Below are 19,681 nucleotides of genomic sequence, written 5' to 3'. Positions count from 1 at the left end.
TCGCGCGACCCTCAACTGCGGATGCTGATCGCCATCGCACAACCCTGAACGATTGCCCGCTTACGCATGCTGCTCCTCATCGCACAACCCTGAATGATCGCCCTCTTGCGGATGCTGATCACCATCGCACCCTTTCACGCGATCATTCACCTGCGCATGCTGCTCGCCATCGCACAACCCTGAACGATTGCCCGCTTACGCATGCTGCTCCTCATCGCACAACCCTGAACGATCGCCCTCCTGCAGATGCTGATCACCATCGCACCCTTTCACGCGATCATTCACCTGCGCATGCTGCTCGCCATCGCACAACCCTGAACGATTGCCCGCTTACGCATGCTGCTCCTCATCGCACAACCCTGAACGATCGCCCTCCTGCAGATGCTGATCACCATCGCACCCTTTCACGCGATCATTCACCTGCGCATGCTGCTCGCCATCGCACAACCCTGCACGATTGCCCGCTTACGCATGCTGCTCCTCATCGCACAACCCTGAACGCTCGCCCTCTTGCGGATGCTGATCACCATCGCACCCTATCACGCGATCATTCACCTACACATGCTGCTCGCCATCGCTTACCGCCAGCGATCTTCTTCACCTACGCGGCAGCACGATCCCTCGCCGTCACGCCCATTCGCCTGCGCGCCCGCGCGATCGCTCGCCTGCGCGCCCGCGCGATCACTCGCCTGCGCGCCCGCGCGATCGCTCGCCTGCGCGCCCGCGCGATCGCTCGCCTGCGCGCCCTCGCGACCGCTCGCCTGCGCGCCCGCGCGACCACTCGCCTGTGCGCCCGCGCGACCATTCGCCTTTGCGCGACCGTTCGCCCTCGCGCGACCATAGTTCGCGGCGAATTCCACAGCCGGTGGTAGCAGCAGGGACGCGTGCTCCTAGGCGGCACTCGGGATCACCTCCATCCAAGCACAGGTTGGTAGTGCAGGACGAAGACAGGTCAGTACAGCATTCTTCCCACCTTCTTTTCAGGCAGGAACCGTCGTGTCCTCTCCAAAGGATCGCCCGATCCCTTTCACCTTAGCGAGGATTTCGGACTCTGTGTCCTTGGAGCAGCAGACATGGTTTGATCCGCTGGCACGGGCGTTAATGAGGGTTATGAAACCAGCACTCACCGGCCAGGGTAACAAACCAGCGGCTGTCTCTCCTACGCTGAAGAGAAAGAGAGGAGTGGACTTCGTGGTGACTTCCCCCAGGGCGAAGTTGGTTCCCAAGAGGTCGGTCTCGAGGGTCCCCTCTCCTGCACGAGTACTCTCTCCTTCTCCCGCCCTGGAAGGATTTTTGGCGGGGGGGCTTTCCGTTGAAGATTTCTCCATCGGACAAGGGGTGACTGCTTACCTCTTCCTCTGGGAGCTTACCAGGTTCTTTCCCTCCTCGGTTACGGCCCGAGGTTTGGTTCAAGGAAGCTACAGGAAGATCAAGGGTACTTTCCTCCTCTCGAGCTCAGGCACCTTGGCCTTTCGTCGTTAAGTATCTACTTGCGGACAAGCTCGATGTTGTACCATCTGGACGCACTGACTGAAGGCTTCCTTCGGGTGTCTCATCTGTGGAGGTCAACGACCTCAGACACCCTTCCATCCTTGAGAAGAGTTTTGTCTTTGCCCAAGGACAGAGACTTAAACATCTGCTGTGCGGAGTAAATCGACTTCCGGTTTCACTCCTCCAAGGCGCTTTCTTCCAGACTCTGCAGGGCTCCAGCTCCCTTTTCTTTCAACCACGTCGGCCTAAGTTATCGGCTACGACAACTGGGACAAGGTGTCCAATTGCAGTTTCCTCCTGTCAGGAACAGATGGCACGGGAGACTCCCCCGGGGGGGCATAGTCCTAAAAGGAGTTCACGAACTCTAGGATTGCAGGTTTTTCCGCTGGGAGGATGCTTAAGGTTACTCATCCGAATGACAGCTTCCCGATGCCCATTCCCGCACAATCTCTGTGAGTAGCCAAGGATATCGCGCCTGCCGTCTCTGTCAGCGAATTCAGTGTCTCTGAACCTCTATGCCATAGCATCAGCAGAGTTGCCCGGTTGGGCAGAATGATCCATACCTTAGGCGAAGGTCTTCCTTAGGATCATCGACGGCTTCACCCCCGGCCCCCTCAGTCGATCCTTTCTTGTAAGGAAGGATCTGAGAGGGGATGTCCATAGTCGACCTCTCAGCCCTGATCAAGTTTGTCGAACAAACTTTGGCCAGCGTAGACCAGCAGAATCGATCAGACTGGTAACGAGGCGACAGGACTCCTTTAACCCTGGATCGGAAGGACGGGTACTTTCAGTTTCCATTCCATCCATCTTCCAGGGTGCTCGTCGAATTCAGCCTAAACTGCAAGTATTCCTGCTTATGATGCAGTGTGGCTATCCCGCCGTGGCATAGCAGGTTTGTTTCCCCAGAGAACTCTCCCTGCCTTCCTCTTGGCCGCTCAGGTGCAGACTTCCGCCTCCTCTGCTGTTTGGAGGGCTGGTCAACTCCGGTAGGCTCGGGTTTCGACCTTCTTCAGCGCCGGGAAAAGCTTCCGAATGCTGACCATGAGTGTGGGCTCATGGTATTTTGCTTGGAGCCTTCTCTTCCTCTGCCTCAACATCTGGAGTATCTGGCCATGATATTGAGTCAACCGCCTTACCACGTTGGAAACCCCGCTTCTCGTCCGTCCAGCGAGGTTAAGCAACGTCGGTACTTGGATGGGTGACCACCTGGGGACGCCAGATTCTGTTACCACATCCTCCGAGCCTTCCTTTCGGTTGACTGTGGCAAGACTGAGGAGAGTCGCAGTACCTGTTCTCAGTCAAGCAGAGTTTTCAGCCCTACCTTGGAACGTTTCCTAGTTCTTCTTTCCTCATTGACCCGTTTATAGTCCGAACGGTCGCCTCAGGATAAGTTCCATGTGGGGCGATCCAAGTTCCGGTGGCTTCAGGCAATGTTTAACCGGACTCCCTGGCCCTATGGGACCAGCGGAACTATTAAACCTGCAATGGGTGTTGACCTATGGAGCCTCTTGATGGTAGTGGATATTCTCGTCCTTTCCCCACATTCTTGATGCGGTTCTCGGACTCGTCAAAGGAAAGGGGGGGGGGCATGTTCCGGTCCAGGCCTATGGTCAAGACCTGAAGGATACCTCTCCATCATTCAGGCAGGCTTAAGGGCCTTAGTCTGGCCCCTCTTCAGATCCTACCGCTCCTGCCAAGTCGCCCCGTTGCGTGTCGACTTCATGCTAACCAGCAGGGGACGCATTTTCACACCTTCACATCTTGCAGTAGAGATACCGGGATGATTGAGATTCTCTCAATTCCACCATCGGCTCTCTCATTCCAGGCAGGGGAATGTTTCTCTCAGACTATCCGAGCAGAGCCTCATAGAGAGAGTGTACCTAAGGGTCTTTGACCTTGGGTAACCAGCAAGTGCTGGTCTGGGGGACCTGATCGCGACAGCTTGGAACCTCAAGCTTCCGCTAGTTTTCCCCCCAGTCTCAGACCCCGAGACTCTGGCAAGATGCATTCCGGTGATGGTGGGACAACTTCGACGCCTGCGCCTTCCCTCCTTTTTGTCTGCGGACAATGGGTCTCAACAAAACCAGGTTGTCTGTCAACCTTTCAATGGGAGAGCTCCACTGGGACTATGCGCAGAACGGTTTCTGGACCCTCTGCTTCCCCTGACGGAACTCCCGGGAGAGCTTCTCCCACGGCGCAGACTACTCAAGCAACCACACTGCGACATCTCTCCCGAACCGGGACGTCGCTTCGGCTTCATGCCTGGAGACACTACGCTTCCTCCTCTAGAAGAGACAACCCGCTACAGTCGCGGTACGGAGGTCGCGTCATCTGCGATAGTCATCCACAGGGGTCTCCCAGGCAAAGTGAAGAGTCTAAGGTGGTTGGTGCCGTGGGAGATATACCTCTTCCCGTGAGGCCTCTTCTCCAGCAATAACGGTCTTATTGCCTTTCGGCGGGAGGAAACTCCTTTCCGCTCTTGGCAATGAAGCCTGTCGCTCAGCCTTTCCCTGACCTTCAGGCTTAAAGGAATAACTTTTTCCTGCCCGCTGGATCTATCCTCGCTCATGCGAAGCTACGATCGTCCCTGCCCTAGTCGGAGGAAGACCTCCAACTTGGAGCATGGCTCGGACTTTTAGTCCTTTAAGAGATCTTCTCAAGACCCTTTTATGACAGGCCTTGGATTGTATTCCGCCTTGGGTCTTCTGCTCACTCTGGCCACGGCCAGTGTGTAAGCAATCTTCTTGGTCTCTTACTACTCCCCCCCCTTTCTAAGGAAGAGGGGAAGGCAACATTCAGGCTCGCTCCTGAGTTGTTGGCTAGACTCAGAATCTGAGGGTCCCGACCCTTCGGTCCGATTCATTCAAGATTTTGAGTCTCCATTCTGTGTCTGATGTCCCAAGACCTTCTCTTTCTTGCCAGTACAGGAATCGAGAGGTTAGCGCTGGGAACAGCTGCAGTTTGGCCTCAGTTGCAGCCGATTTGGGAACACAAGGAGGACATGGGGGGAGAGTCACCAGTATACCTCTTCAGCCCGGACTCAAGGACATTCATCTCGACCTGTCTTCAGACCCTCCCCCGTCACGTCGCCCTACAGCACGATGTTGGATACATCGCAACGTCCCTCGCCTTCGAGTAATACTACTCTGTGACGCAGGTGCTACAAGCTGGAGTCTGGAAGCGTCTGATGACCTTCGCAGCCCGCTTCCTGCAGGGCGTGACCCACAGGAGTCTCGATACGTTTTCTATCGCTCTGTGGTGGCTACACAACAGCTGGTCTAACCTCAGGCTCCTTTTTGGACAGGTAGCAGAAGGTTGAGGGCATTGTTATCAGGTTTTAGTCTGCATGAACGAAAGAAGTATGTCTGGCCCTTACTTCTTTCTTCATCATCCCCTCTACGGGGAAGCAGCATCCTGGTCTCTGCATAGCTGACCTCGAACCTCTGCAGGTAAACCATGCTTCCTTGTGTTCCGAGTATTGAGTCAATACTGTCGCGTCCCCCATACCCTGACGAGGTGGTATTGGGAACGTCCTAACCCAGAGTTCCTTCTGGAACTCCAGGTCAACTGCCTAGGACGGGTCACACTTCTTCCTTCACACACAAGCTTACGTAGGCCACATGGTTCCTTGCGGTGCAAGGAACTTGTGAGGTGCAGGGACTCCTTTTCTCGAGTGCGACTCACTCGGATTCTGAGTCCCCGGGTAAAGCCAAAGCCAGTATGGCTGGGGACTTTCCACCCTTCCTAAGGGATAAGTCACCCTTTGTAAATAGCGTGGTTTGTATTTCGGTTACGGAACAAATGACAAATTCGAAGATAATTTGTATTTTTCCTAACCATACAAACCTTAGCTATTTACACATATTTGCCCGCCAGCCCTGTCCCCCAAGACAAGTCCTACCTCTAAGTGAAAGTGAGTATTCACCTGTGTGTGAGGGGGAGGAGGGGTAGCTAGCTACCACTCCCCTACCCCCCCGCTAACTAGCGCGGGGGTAATACACCCTCGTTAAATTCTAATGGCTCGCCATTTCAGCTACGCTAAAAGTAATAACCCTTTGTAAATAGCTAAGGTTTGTATGGTTAGGAAAAATACAAATTATCTTCGAATTTGTCATTTTTGGTTAATCTAACTTTGGTTTGCACATGTAAGGCTGTTTTACCAACCTGGCTTCTTTAATATTAAGCTTAAGATTTGTAAAAATTTGTAAGTCTTGTTTTATGTGGAAATATCAAAAATTTTAAGTAATTTTTATTTTTCCTAACATACTTACCGAGAACTACTTTCTTAGGAGTTACCTGTAATCTCCTCTCTACCGACCAGAGTTTTGTGTAGGATACCCTAAAACCCGTTTTCTATGAAGGCCTACCTCGGGCATTAGAGAATGTGCCCCGAGGGTAGGCTTTGCGCTAGGTCGAGGTCCGCTTGGGTCGTCAACGCCAGTAAGTTCTATTGATGCAGCACAATACTCGCAAGGGCAGAGAGGCACTCGGGGAAGGAAGGGAGGGCCATTACCCGAAAGTAGTTCTCGGTAAGTATGTTAGGAAAAATAATTATTACTTAAAATTTTTGATTTGTTCCAACACGAATACTTACCTCGAACTACTTTCTTAGGAGACTTACACTTTAGGAGGCGGGAGTGCTTTTCTGACCTACAGACCCAGTAAGCGGAAGCCAAGAGGCCTAGGTATAACGGTACATACTAGAAAAACGGACTATAGGGTAACTACACAAAGAGCTCACGTTAGTGTCTAAGTACTCACCCTTTGAAAAACTTCTGATGTTGCATCCAGTAACGTAGTTGCGGAGAACGTGTTATCCAATGGTACAAGAGGGTTATCTCCGATGAGGATAGGGAAAAAACTGGGAATAGGATGAAAGGAAACGAACCTGTGTCTCCCGGTTTGCTATCCGCGATTGAGCCTGGGGCTTTTACCGTTAAATCACTTGGAGAGCGGAGATGACTGTCCCAATGGAGAACCCGTCTAAGGACTTCCTCGAGTAGTCCTTGAGGTAATGGGCAGTAAAAGTCGACTGGTTAGACCAGGTACCTGCCCGAAGGATCTGACCCACTGCCATGTTTTTCTCAAAGGCTAAGGACGTGCTCAGACCCCTGATGTCATGGGGTTTGGGGACGCCTGGCACGGCCAGATCTTCTTCCCTGTAGGCCCTGGTAATAACTTGTCTCAACCAGAAGGAAATGGTGTTCTTGGATACTTTCTTCTTAGTAACACCCGTGGAGACGAAGAGGCTCTTGATGCCTGGCCGGAGATGAGCCGTTCTTTCAAGGTATTTTCTAATGGCACGGACCGGGCACAATTTTAAATCCTCAGCATTACCCGTCTTAGGGATGGCTGGTATGGAGAAACCTTCGAATTTAGGATCCCAGACAGCTGGGTTCTGGGTCTTCGACACAAAAGGAACGAACGAACTTGAAAGATATTTCTTTCCACCCCTCGAATGAGAGACGTCATAAGACAGCCCATGGATCTCCCCTACTCTCTTAGCGGAAGCCAAGGCTAGCAAGAAGACTGTCTTGAGAGTGAGATCCCTGTCTACGATATTTTTCAAAGGTTCGAAGGGGGGGCCACTTAACATCTTCAGGACCCTAGCTAAGTCCCACTGAGGCACCCTAACTGCTTGTGGGGGGCAGGACTGCTCGAAGCTCTTGACAAGCATCGAGATGTGCCTAGAGGAACCCAGGTCGATGCCCTTCAGGAGGAAGACTTGGCCCAAGGCGGCCCGTACCCCTTTTATGGCTGGGATTGACATTCCCATTTTGTCTCCGAGATATACCAGAAAATCCGCTATGTCTGGGACCGAGGCTTTGAGGGGTTTAATGTGCCTCGAAGCGCACCACTTCGTGAAGGAGGCCCACTTAGCTTGGTAGACCGCAGCTGAAGACCTTCTCAGGTATAGCGACATCCTCTTAGCAGTAGCTGATGAATACCCTTCCTTCTTCAGGAGCCGCTCGATAGTCTCCAGGCGTGAAGACGCAGAGACTGTGGGCTGTCGTGAAATCTGAGAAAATGTGGTTGGTGTAGAAGGTCTGACCTGTCGGGGAGTGGCCACGGAGGTTGACTCGCCAGGTCTTTTAGGTCTGCGAACCACTCTCTCTCCGGCCACTAGGGCGCTACCAAAGTCATCCTTAAGTTTCGGGCCGTCCTTACTCTGTTGAGTACTTGCCTTATCAACGCGAAGGGGGGAAAAGCGTACACGTCTAGGTTGTCCCACCTGTGCTGAAAGGCATCCTCCAAGGCTGCCTTCGGGTCTGGGACAGGAGAACAATACACGGGAAGTTGAGCGTTCAGTTTGGTTGCAAAGAGGTCCATCACCGGGGAACCCCAACGTTGGATGATGAGCTTGGCTACTTCTGGAAGGAGGGACCATTCTGTCCCTACTATTTGGCCCACCGTGCTGAGACCGTCGGCCAGCACGTTCTTTTTCCCGGGGATGAACCTTGCTAATAACACAACCTGGTTCGTTTCTGCCCAATCTAGAATCTTTATGGTGAGATCGCACAATTCCCTTGACTTCAAACCTCCTTGCTTCTTTATGTACGCTACTACTGTGGCGTTGTCGCACATCAACGCCACAGTGTTTCCCCTTAGTAGATCTGCGAAGTGTAGGCAAGCTTTCTGGACAGCCTTCAACTCTAGGACATTGATGTGTAGGTCCCTTTCCCCGTCCACCCAGGTTCCTCTCGCTGTCCCGTCGAGGAGATGGGCTCCCCATCCCTGGTTGGAGGCGTCTGTGAACAGAAGTAACTCGGGGGGGTCGTTCGCGAAGGGCATCCCCTTGAGCGAGTTCGACCGGCAATGCCACCATTCCAGGGAGGGCCTCGTGTTTGGTAGAACTGGGATTAGTACTTGTTGCGAGTCCAGTTGGCACCAGAGGTTCTTCAGGTTCCATTGGATGGCTCTGAGTCTGATTCTCCCCTGGGGAACCAGTTTTTCCAACGACACCAGATGCCCAATTAGTCTTTGCCAGTCCTTCGCTCTCCTGGGGCGCCCCGATAGGAACGGGCGAATGATCTCCATCAGATTGTTTATTCTGTCTTCTGAAGGGAAAGCTTTTCCCAGAAGGGTATCTAGCGTCATCCCCAAGTAGGTCATTCTGGTGGAGGGGGATATTGTTTGATTTTTCCGGGTTGATCACGATACCCAGATCCTTGCAAAACTGGAGAAGTTTCATCCCTTGCTCCTTCAAGAGGTCCTTCGAGGAGGAAAGAAGCAACCAGTCGTCCAGGTATCGGATGAGGCGAATGCCTCGTTCGTGAGCCCACACTGAGACTGTCGTGAAGACACTCGTGAATACCTGGGGCGCTGTTGACAATCCGAAGCAAAGGGTCTTGAATTGCAGGATCTGGGTACCCCATTTCACCCGGAGAAACTTTCGACTCGAGGGGTGGACCGGAATTTGGAAGTAGGCGTCCTTGAGGTCTATGGTCATCATGTAATCTTTCTCCCTCAAGGACAGTAGGACTGACTTCGGAGTGTCCATTTTAAAGTCTGTCTTCTTTATGAATTTGTTGAAAGCCGACAGATCTATAACCGGCCTCCACCCCCCCGTCGCTTTTTCTACCAGGAACAGACGACTGTAGAAACCCGGGCCTGGGTGTAGAATCTCCTCCATGGCACCCTTCTCCAACATGGAGGACACTTCCTCTTGAAGGGCGGTCTTCTTCAACGGATCCTTGGGGACCAGCCACTCCGACCGGATGGCCGGAATTAAGAGGGGGTGGTTCTGCTAAGAACGGTAACCTGTAGCCCTCCTTCAGTACGGACACTGTCCAGGGCTCTGCTCTGTGAGCTTTCCATGCTTGCCAATATAGTCTGAGGCATCCCCCAACCTGAGGCTTGGGCAGGGATAGGGGGCCTCCCACTCTATCTCCTCCTGGAGGAGCGGCCTGAACGGCCTCTCCTGGAGGCAGAATAACCTGTCCTAAAGGAGGCTGAAGATGCTGAGGTCCAGGAGGAAGAAGGAGCTTCTCTCTTCGTCATGCTAGGAGAGGCCTGAGACGTCGCTGCACTGTCTGAGACTGACCTCTTGTAGGGTGGTCTCCTTGTAGGCGTAGGCCTGGGGGTGCTTAATTCTTTTCTTTTAAGACACCTTCTCCATAATGGTTTCTAAGTCCTTTAAGGGGAACAAGGAGTCGCCCCACAAGGGAAGGCTCCTCATGGCCCGCGCCTCCCTGTCTGCGACCTTTCGGGACACCTTTGCCAGGATGGTGTCTCTCTTGCGGAGTACCCAATTCGCTGTCAGGGCGAGAGATTGGTACGTCAGGAACTTAAGCGTCTTGCCCCCGGAGGTGATAAGTTCCCTCAGGAGGCTTTGCTGTTCCGGGTCTGTAGGATCAAACGTAGCTTGCACCCCTACTAAGGTAGAAGCCCACCAGTCTAGCCAGGAGGAGACGTGCACCAGGTCCCTCGACATTTCCTCCATCATCGCAGCCTCCGATGGAGAAAAACAAACTGGGGCTGAAGAGGCTCTGTCCTCCGAGACGCCCTGGCCCAGGATGTCAAGAGAAGGTTCTACTTTGCAGGCTCCCGGCCGTTGTCCTTCTGGTACATAGACCTTGCCCTGCGTTTTGAGCCCCTGGAGTAACTTAGAAGAACTCCGAGTCTTGGGGGCTTCGGCATTACTTGCCACCACTCTATCCACGTGTTCCTGTCCCAGGACGAGATCCCGGGCTAGAGGAAGAGCCAGGGAGGTCTTAGGCTGGGTAGGGGTCTGCATCAACCGGATAAGGCTGGACCTCCAATAGTCCTCGTCGGTAGCTGCCAGTTCTTCTATTTTGTGATGCCTCCTGATAAGGCCAATCACTCTTCTATAGGCCGAGTCCTCCGTCGGGGAACCCTCCCTACCGTCGGCCGAAGCCTCGGCTTGAGCCCGGGGAGCCGGGTCATCGGGCGCCTTGTTCTTGACACAACAGGCACTCCCCTGCCGAGGTACTGGTCCTCCCCGGCGGAGGCTTCCGCACCAGGGGTGGGGGTTAGGACAGGAATCGCCAACCCAGCGAGGACTAGTGTCCGCTCATGTTCCCTGGGGGACGAGGACGCGGATTCCATGGGCTGATCCGACAGCGGGAACCGTTCTTTTCGGTCCGAGGGCCGCACCAGCTGGGCTGGTTCGGCCAGGCTGCCCGTAAGGAAGCGCGGATCCCCCCGCTGGGCGGGGTGAACCGGAGGCTTTGCGGTCTTATTCCTGCCTGCAGAGGCCTTCTCGCGAATCTCCCTGCGAGGGCCATAACCGTGCTTGGAGGACGGTCTCCTTGGCGAGAAATCCTTGGACCGCCGGTCCGGGGAACACTGTATCTCCGCCTTACGGGGTACGAAAACCCAATCACCATCAGGTGACCTCCTACTCCTGTGTTTTCTTCGTGGAGAACGGGAGCGCCTCCTGCTGTATCTGGAACGCGATCTTGAGCGGGAACGCCTGCTCCTGGACCGCTCCCTCCGACGCCGATGTTTCCTCCTGACTTCTTCACCCGACGAGAAAGACTCCTCTGAAGAGCCCGACGTCACTATACTTACCGTACGGCGGGCGGGAGCGGGGGTCTTCGCGATCCGTTGCGTACCCGAGGTAGATGGTTGCAGGAATTCTTCAGGAACTTCCGTGAGCGGGGTTGGGAACGAGGTTTGGCGCCCAACACTAGGGAACCAGGAATCCAGGCCCTCTTCCATTTGCATAGGAAGCTTCCACCCGAAGGCATCACTCCCTGCGGAACCTAACTTACCCTGGTTGTCGCCGCCTGCCGAAGAACCTGAAACACAGGCCCACGAAGGGGGCGAAGACACAGAAACAACGTTGCTACCCCACAAGGGGTCATCGGAGGAAACGTGCCCCCCAAGCACAAGGGCCGAGTCTCCAGAGCACCCTGACACAGCACTACCGGGCTCCTCACTAGCCCGAGAAGGTCCCGCAATCCCCACTTCACATTCACCAGATTCCTGGGGAAGAACGCTCGATTCTTTCCCCACGATGGACTTACCTCGGCCCCTACTCTGGGTAGGGGAAGGCGAGACAGAAGCCCCGTCGGACCGTTCACTGGGCGACTGTAGCGGCGAAGAAACACTAGCTTTCCTGGGTGAACGTTTCGACGATTTTCTCTTCTTCGTGCCGTAACGCACCCACTGAATATCACTCCAACCAACACACTCGGGGCAAGTATCCGAAGACGAACAAACTTTGCCCCTACAGGAAGAGCAAAGGGAGTGAGGGTCCACTTCAGGTTTGGAGAGGAACGCTCCACACGATTTACCGGCTCTAGGCCCAGGACAACGGCGGATTTGCTTCATAACGCACAAACACAAGACACAAGAACGCAGGGAATCAAGGAATACACTGGGGAAGCACAAGGGCGGGAAGTGAACACACAGGAACACAAGGGATAAGTACAGGTTACCACGCGGTAAACACGTGGGACACACGCGGCGCACACAAAGGGTCGAGAGAGAACGAGAGCGACGTGGTGACACGTCGCGACCAGAGAACTTACTGGGGTTGACGACCCAAGCGGACCTCGACCTAGCGCAAAGCCTACCCTCGGGGCACATTCTCTAATGCCCGAGGTAGGCCTTCATAGAAAACGGGTTTTAGGGTATCCTACACAAAACTCTGGTCGGTAGAGAGGAGATTACAGGTAACTCCTAAGAAAGTAGTTCGAGGTAAGTATTCGTGTTGGAACAAACACAGGTTTTTAACAAAGGCATGTATGGAAATAATGGGATATATATATAATCTGTCAATTGCAAGAGATCAAAAATTATTTCCTGTTTGCAATTTCTTTATCCTTACCTTAAACCCTATGTGCTTTTTAGCTTCAGGAAAAAATATACTGTTCATACATTTAAATCCCTTCTGATTACAACTTACTCAAGGTCACTGTATATATTACACATACAATATCTCAATACAGGTATACCCATTAACCATTTCACACTAGAGTACTTTAATTTCCATTGAAAAATCCTTTCTGTATTCTTAGTTAAAGCTTTAAAATGCAAGTCTTAGATAAGTGAAAAATTTTCAAAATGACGTCCATAATTTTTTTTATAAACTTTTAACTCGAGTGTAGGCAATAACTGGACAAATTCTAAATATCACTACTCGTTACAAATGATAAGAAAACACAATAAGTTTACTAATACATTTAATTTTTATCTACACGCAAATTTGTCCCCGCACAGGAAAATACATTATCTACTTTTTAGATGGCTTCGCTACGTTGTATAAGACAATGAGGCCAATGACAGCATAAGTTGCTTTAGCAATCTGAAAAAGACAAAATACATATAAGTCAGATTACGTGTGTACAAAACAAATGAATCAGAATTTGAAAATTTAAAAATACAAGAAAAATTTAATTGTCAATTCCAATGTAACAAAGAGTTTGTCTTTATCCTGAATATTAAATGTAAACTCATTCTTTTAGACTGTACAAGGGTACCCCTTGCACGTGGAACGGACTGCTAAAAAATAATTAAAAAGGCAGTTGATAGTGGTAGGTAAAAACACTATCACCCACTTATTACCTGAATCTAACTTCAACAATAGGGTCAAAGAGTGGTAGATTTGTCATAATATTAGGATAAGTCCTTGGTGTTAATGTCTAAGAAATATACTAAATACTGGACTTTTTTCTAAACCAAGATTTTCATACAGTGAAGTTACTCCTCAGGTTCAGGTAGGATGCCATGTGCCTCGGTAAAACCTCCCTCCATAAAACCTGCCCCTTGGAACTGCACTGGTCTGCAAGTAATATCCAGCCGACAGGAACATATATTGTACCTCGAAGCTTGACAGTAGTGTAATCCCTTGCAATCATCCAAGGATGAAGGGTAAACAGCCCTCCATCACATTGTTAATTAGTACCAATGACTGGATTTTATTTGGATTTATGACTGGGCCAAAATATCTTGGCACTGGGTCTGAGGACATTCCACACACAAGTCCAACTGGCGCAGACCCTTCACTTACTGTACACTACAGGATTTGAACATCATGATGGAAGTAATTAACATAAAAATGTGCAGCTAGAAGCTGTGAAAGTACTGCCATGCCACGTGAGGTCGGGAGACAGACCTTCCCCAAGGAGCAGAATCTACAATGCAGAACCTAGATATGAACATCCTAATGTACAAGAAGCTTTACATAAACATCAGCGATGGGTAGTCAACACTGATTGCGAAGTCTTCAATATGAATATTACTTAAAAAGTGAGAGGTAATGACCAGTCTCAAAATTTCCTCAACGTTTATAAAAAAAAAGAAAGTTTTAATTAAGTGAAAATCGCACTATCACAGTGATGTAAGGCAGATATGATACTGGATGATTAAGCACAGACCACCAGTCCTTGAAAGGCAATTTGAAATCAGCTTGAAATACAGACTTTCCAAGGCTCTCCCAATGGAATGAAACATAATTTGCAGCAGCTAGAGAGGGTCTGCTTATGGCATTCATTAAGTTGCTTCCCTTTACTGCTCCTGAAGGGGCTAAAGGAATTGAGAAAATCCCTAGCTCTTATTACTTGGTAAAGCAAGTTCAAATCCTCAAAACCTTGAACTTCCACTAGACCCAGTGACAATGTTACTGGCTGCTGCTGTTCTTTTCAAAGCCCTAGCAGCCTTAAAAAAAGAATGTTAGGTGATGTAACATGTCCTGGCTGTCAGAACTATTCTTTACTACTGACTAAACATTCCTCTTTGGAAAGAACACAAAGCCCAAAAATTGTCTGGAGGAAAGACCCCACACAGCAGTCTCTCTCTTGGACATCAAGTCAAGACCCAAATGGCAAGAGGAATGTTCTTCCAACAAGAAAATTTTCCCAAATTTTGCATTGTCCTTGGCAAAACTGGGTGGAAACATCAGTATTCCTAATAGCACTAGGAAAAGGCAACACTCCTCCAAACTGAGCATTCTCAACATGGATCACCAGTGATACTGGGTGGCGGTTGCCAGAACCTTGATAATTCATCATTGGTTGTTCCAAGCTGGCCAGAATCTTACCCCTAATAAAAAGAAGTGTTTGTGGTTTGTATTCATGTTAAGAACAAAAATGTACAGTGAGAGAAGGATCTCTCCCATTTGTTGTGAATTATTTTATTAAGCTCTTAACAATCACTTCCAGCTAGTTATGTGAAATGCCTATGTATTAAGACAGGTTTGTATCGTATGAACATGAAATTTCTATATGGCAGTAGTACATTTCAATTCCAGTATTTCAACAAGATAGTTTATGATGATTGGCCACCCAATTACTAACAAATCAAATTAGAACAATGTGAAGTCTAAATAGCCATGGGAAAAAAAAATTAAATTGATTCTATTGTACTTACATTTGCTCTTCCCGTGATTGTGGTAGCATTGAAGTAGCGGGCCATGCCCTTGAACTGAGAGGAGTCAGCACCAGCGTCACCAGCCATTTTATATTCTGAAGAAAAAATAAACTTTCATAATTTAAAAAAAAATAAAAGTTCTGGAAGTAAACATGCTATAAGTTCAATAAAACTTAATATTAATCATGATCTTCAATAAAATAAAGTTCAGACAGTGGGTTATTAATATTAATCATGATCTTCAATAAAATAAAGATCAGACAGAAAACCCACACCTCTACAAGTAAACAAAGGCTACACACACCTCTCCACACAAGCAATTCATCAAGAGATTTCATGACCTTAGCAAATTACTCTACTGATTGAGTAACCTTTGCTTGCCTTTATACCATAGACTTTCCAAATGGAGAAGTGGAAAAAATGTGTGCCATCTTTATGTGTATTTTGCAAAAGGGTATGCCCCCAAAAAAAAATTCCATGTAAAACATATAATGACTTGACAATGAGAACTCTTGTTCTACCATTAAAAATGAACTGCCAAATTCCAGCAAGAGAGGGACAGTACAGATTAAATGACTTTACTTTGGATGCAGTGTTCTTATTTAACATATATCATAGGATCTATAAACTATGCATGGGGAAAAGAAAGATATTTTCCAGACTCTTATTTCCTAACTGGTCGCTCCACAAAATATATTTGCAAGTATATTTTCTATCAACTATTAGGTAAGTAAAGATTCTTAGCTTATTTGAACTATTATTTTTCACCACAAGAAAATAATACTAATCGATAATTCAAATTTTTCTGTTCTTGGTTCCTAACTGATCACTCCGCAAAGACATCCTACTGCATTATCGATAGAGGCAAGGCGTGTACTTATTACTGTAATCTTTTTTACCAGTACCATGAACAATATTTTTAATGAAATTCTTAATCTTATATCCCATTCTACCTTGAAATTAGTTCAGATACCTTGAAATTAGTTAAGATAATACAAGATATTCATTGTCGTTTTCTCAGGGATTTAGTGTACGACGAGAAAGAAGGGTTGACAAGAGGTAAATGGATGAGGAAAAGAGAATGAACTTCCTATTTCCCCTGCCCAACCATTCTTTCTTGCTGCCAGTTTGGACATTTTAAATTCTTCTTTCATATGCATTGCCTTACTTGTGTATACAACCAGATTCCTGCTATACTCTGTCAAATTTACGACGAAGGTCGAGATATACTTAGGGACAAATAGACACACTGCCATATTTCCAACTTCTCACCTCACTAATTTCTGGTAGTACCTTTGGGAATATATGACCTATAAAAAGATTATCTCCTCTGAAAGCGACAGGCAAAATTTTGCTCTGGTTTGGTTTTTTCCATGTTATTGTATCTTACAATTGTAATTTTATAATTTATAATTTCATGCTATCTAAGTTTTGTTATTTTGTTTTTAACATTTCTTTAATGATACAATAATATTCGCCTTGCTGTTATTATATTATACTATATAGTAGGATTGCAGCTTGAGTAGTAATAATAAATAATAACATACAGTATTGGAGAATGCAAAAAAATTTCATTTATTTAACTTATATTTTGAAATTTAGATAACATAAGATATTATATACAGTACTTTGATTTTAAAAAGATTCCTCATCAGACGACTAAATACTTATTAATAAATCAATATATTTATCCATAACCACATCTTGCTTTGCATCGTCCTCCTGTAAGTTATCGGCCAAGTGTTTTAAAGCATTCGACCAATTTTCTTTCGTCACTGAATGCAGTGCTTTTAAAAGTACCCTAAATCTGCATTTTAATTTGTTATAGGTCTTCACTTGTGACCTAAGTTCAATTGGGTTAAATTGGCAATAGTACAGGGAAAAGCGAATTGCCAGGTTTTAATTTACTTCAATTTTCAATGCATTAGTGGCTATCTTGTGACATCAGACTATCCACAATCTCTTTTGGCCAGGCCAATCACCCCTTTTCAATTAGAAATAGAAGTTTACCAACATCCATTTTAAATACTACAGCTCTATTCATTTCCAAGGTTACATGTTCTACTTGTTGTGTTCGAAATAGTTGACATACAGTACAAGTTTTAGAAGTTTTTATTTTTTTTTTTTTATTTTAGGACTAAGCGCTCTCTAGACCTGCTGTGAAGTGCCATAATTGTGGACTTGATTGTACAATTTATGAAGGACAACATATTTGGGGGTGCAACGAAATCCTACTAGACAAGGAAACTACTTCGTTGTTTGTTCTTCACTTCTGATTCCACAAACAAATTTTTCATCAAAGGACAAATCTCATAGGTTGGAAACTTGTGTTAAATTGCTGTTTATAAGTTCAAATCAGTCATAAAACTAAGCTACATAGTTTATACCATAAAACCCATTGATGATCCAGAACCAAATGCAAGGACTTTGAGGCAATAAGGTAATTGTGACTTTGCTCTTCCGTTTTAGCTTAGAGTAAGGGGGAGGGGTTTAAGGTTGATATTTTTCAAAATTTCTAAAAAACTCCAGCAAAATAGAACCTACAAGTCACTAAGAAAACAAGATTGAAATAACACCGACCTGTTCAGAAAATGCTGTTATTTACACATGCACCATTTGTCGTAACCATAGCGAATTACTGTTTTTCAGTACTATGAAACATGAAAAAAAAGTGAAAAGCCACATTTCACTATTCGATATGAAAAGTTCACATTCAAATATTTTTGCTGGGGTTCCCCTTTTCATTATTTTGCATAGCAAGATGAACCGATTAATTCTTTTGGACTATATAAGATTTTATACCAAACTTAAAATTGCGCTATAAATTAACACTAACACAGCCCACATGTATATATACAATGAAACTTGATCATAACCTACCAACAACTTTTTTTTTTAGAATGACTCGCTTGCAACTTTTGCTGCAAACAAAGTTTCCCATTAGAAAACTATTCGTAATTTCCTACCATCTTTAAAAGTAGGCTGCAATTTCAAGCATTTATTTTCATAATTTTTTTGGCCAATCACCTGCCTTCATTGCAGCACTTTTTTCATACTCTTGTTTTAGTATGTTTGTCCCCAGTTGCAAATGTTCCAATTAAATGGGAAAGGCAATTTGAGGCAATTTGCTTTAAACATTAAAGAACTCTTTGATAAATCGTTGGTCATAAATTTTGTATCCAAACTCTGGTAGTTACAAGAAATCTCTTAATTCAGATCAAGAAATTGTGCCTTTTCCCCCTTCATTTTTTATTAAAAGAGTATCAATCATTTCTTCTTTTCAGAATATAATAATTTTAGGCTATGGAAAAGTTCCTTCCATCCTTTTATTATTCACTACTACAAATGGGATATAGGACTGTAATGGATAATTTCAGATTTACACCTTCAAATATTAAGGTAAGACACTTAGGTTATAAGGCCATGGGGGGGGGGGGGGGCATTACACCCCAATAGATAAGCAAAGGGCATCCTAGGTTAAGTTAGGATGCCTCAAGTTTAGGTTGTATTCCCAATTTTGTTTCAGAGGTGAAATATAGATTTCCAAGCATGAAAATATATATAGAATTGCATATAGCAGCCAGACCCTAATACTAACATGACTAATACGTTAAAAGAGCAACTATGAATATGCAATAAAAGCTACAGAAATGAAAATGATTCGGCAAGACGAACATACAGTAGAAATTGCATAAGTTAATGTATGGTTGTATATATGGGTGGTGCAAGTGTTAATATTTACTACATGGTTTTAGACAATAGAAAAATCAATTGAACATATAGCCTTACACTATGGAAAAATATTCTGCAATTTGTTGTCAATTACACCCAGCCTAGAGTAGTCCTTCAAGAAGAATGATTATTATTACTAAGTTACAACCCTAGTTGGAAAATCAGGATTCTTCTAGTCCAAGGGCTCCATTAAGGAAAATATTCCGGTGAGGAAATGAAATAACGAAAAAGATAGATGTGTGCCCATGAGTAGCCTCCTACATTTTGCGAAAACATCAACCCAAACCGGTATAAGGTACACGCTTCGCCTTATATATCAAAATGTATTAACATTTGGCTTCTTCAAATATGATAACAGCAATGGCGTGTCAATCCATAATATTGTTCACGTAGTTATTAAAATATATATATATTAGCCACGGCAACGAACCTGTTTTCAAGTCCAGCCTAGCATCAATGGTAGTCCACCGGAATGGATCCTACTGGTAATACGGCGAAAATACAACACGCAATATTACTGAGGGCTTACTTCCTCTTACACAATGCAATCGGCAACGGTCAATGGACTATAATTATGTAAAGGAAGCTATGCTAGAGATATAATACCAAAGGAACATACTTGGGGAGAGTTGGTCGTCTGCGGGAATCAGCTGGAGAAAATAACAATAGTGAAGATACCGTTTGCGTAATAGCTATCTCATTGGTCAAGAAGACTTGACTAGCCAATAGAATCTCTCCTTTCAAGTCTATTAGGAATAAGCCGGTGACAATTATATTGGTTCTTTTCCAATATTGAGGGGGGAAAATATCATAAATTTTTATTATTAAGATTTTTATGTGTGATTATGATAAATTAAGAAGTAAATTATTATAAAATTGTAATTTTTATGTACATATATCTGTCCATCTTCATCCATAACAGGCAAGACCTGCTCACTCCACTGAAGTGAAATAGGTAAATTAGATTGCAAGTGTCTTTTACGATTTTCCGTTATTTGCCGTTTTTCAAAAACGGTCTAAATGTTCTTTTATATATTATTATTATTAGTAGTAGTAGTAGTAGTAGTAGTAGTAGTATTACTTGATAAGTTCAACCCTAGTTGGAAAAGCAGGACGCTAT

The 19,681-nt window shown here is 46.5% G+C and overlaps 1 long non-coding RNA gene across 1 annotated transcript; it reads right to left on the bottom strand.

Annotated features, from left to right (window-relative positions):
* Positions 1-12,631: 12,631 nt before the first annotated feature.
* Positions 12,632-19,334, bottom strand: LOC137629624 (uncharacterized). The gene is made up of 3 exons (XR_011041557.1): positions 19,181-19,334; positions 14,830-14,924; positions 12,632-12,766 (listed from the first exon to the last, which is right to left on the bottom strand). It is a non-coding gene; the product is annotated as an uncharacterized lncRNA (long non-coding RNA).
* Between the last annotated feature and the right edge of the window lie 347 nt (positions 19,335-19,681).

The sequence above is a fragment of the Palaemon carinicauda genome, chromosome 37 (genome assembly GCF_036898095.1).
Source record: "Palaemon carinicauda isolate YSFRI2023 chromosome 37, ASM3689809v2, whole genome shotgun sequence".
Taxonomy (NCBI): Eukaryota; Metazoa; Arthropoda; class Malacostraca; order Decapoda; family Palaemonidae; genus Palaemon; species Palaemon carinicauda.
Note: the sequence above shows the minus strand (reverse complement) of the source record. Positions and strands in the feature narration are given on the sequence as shown.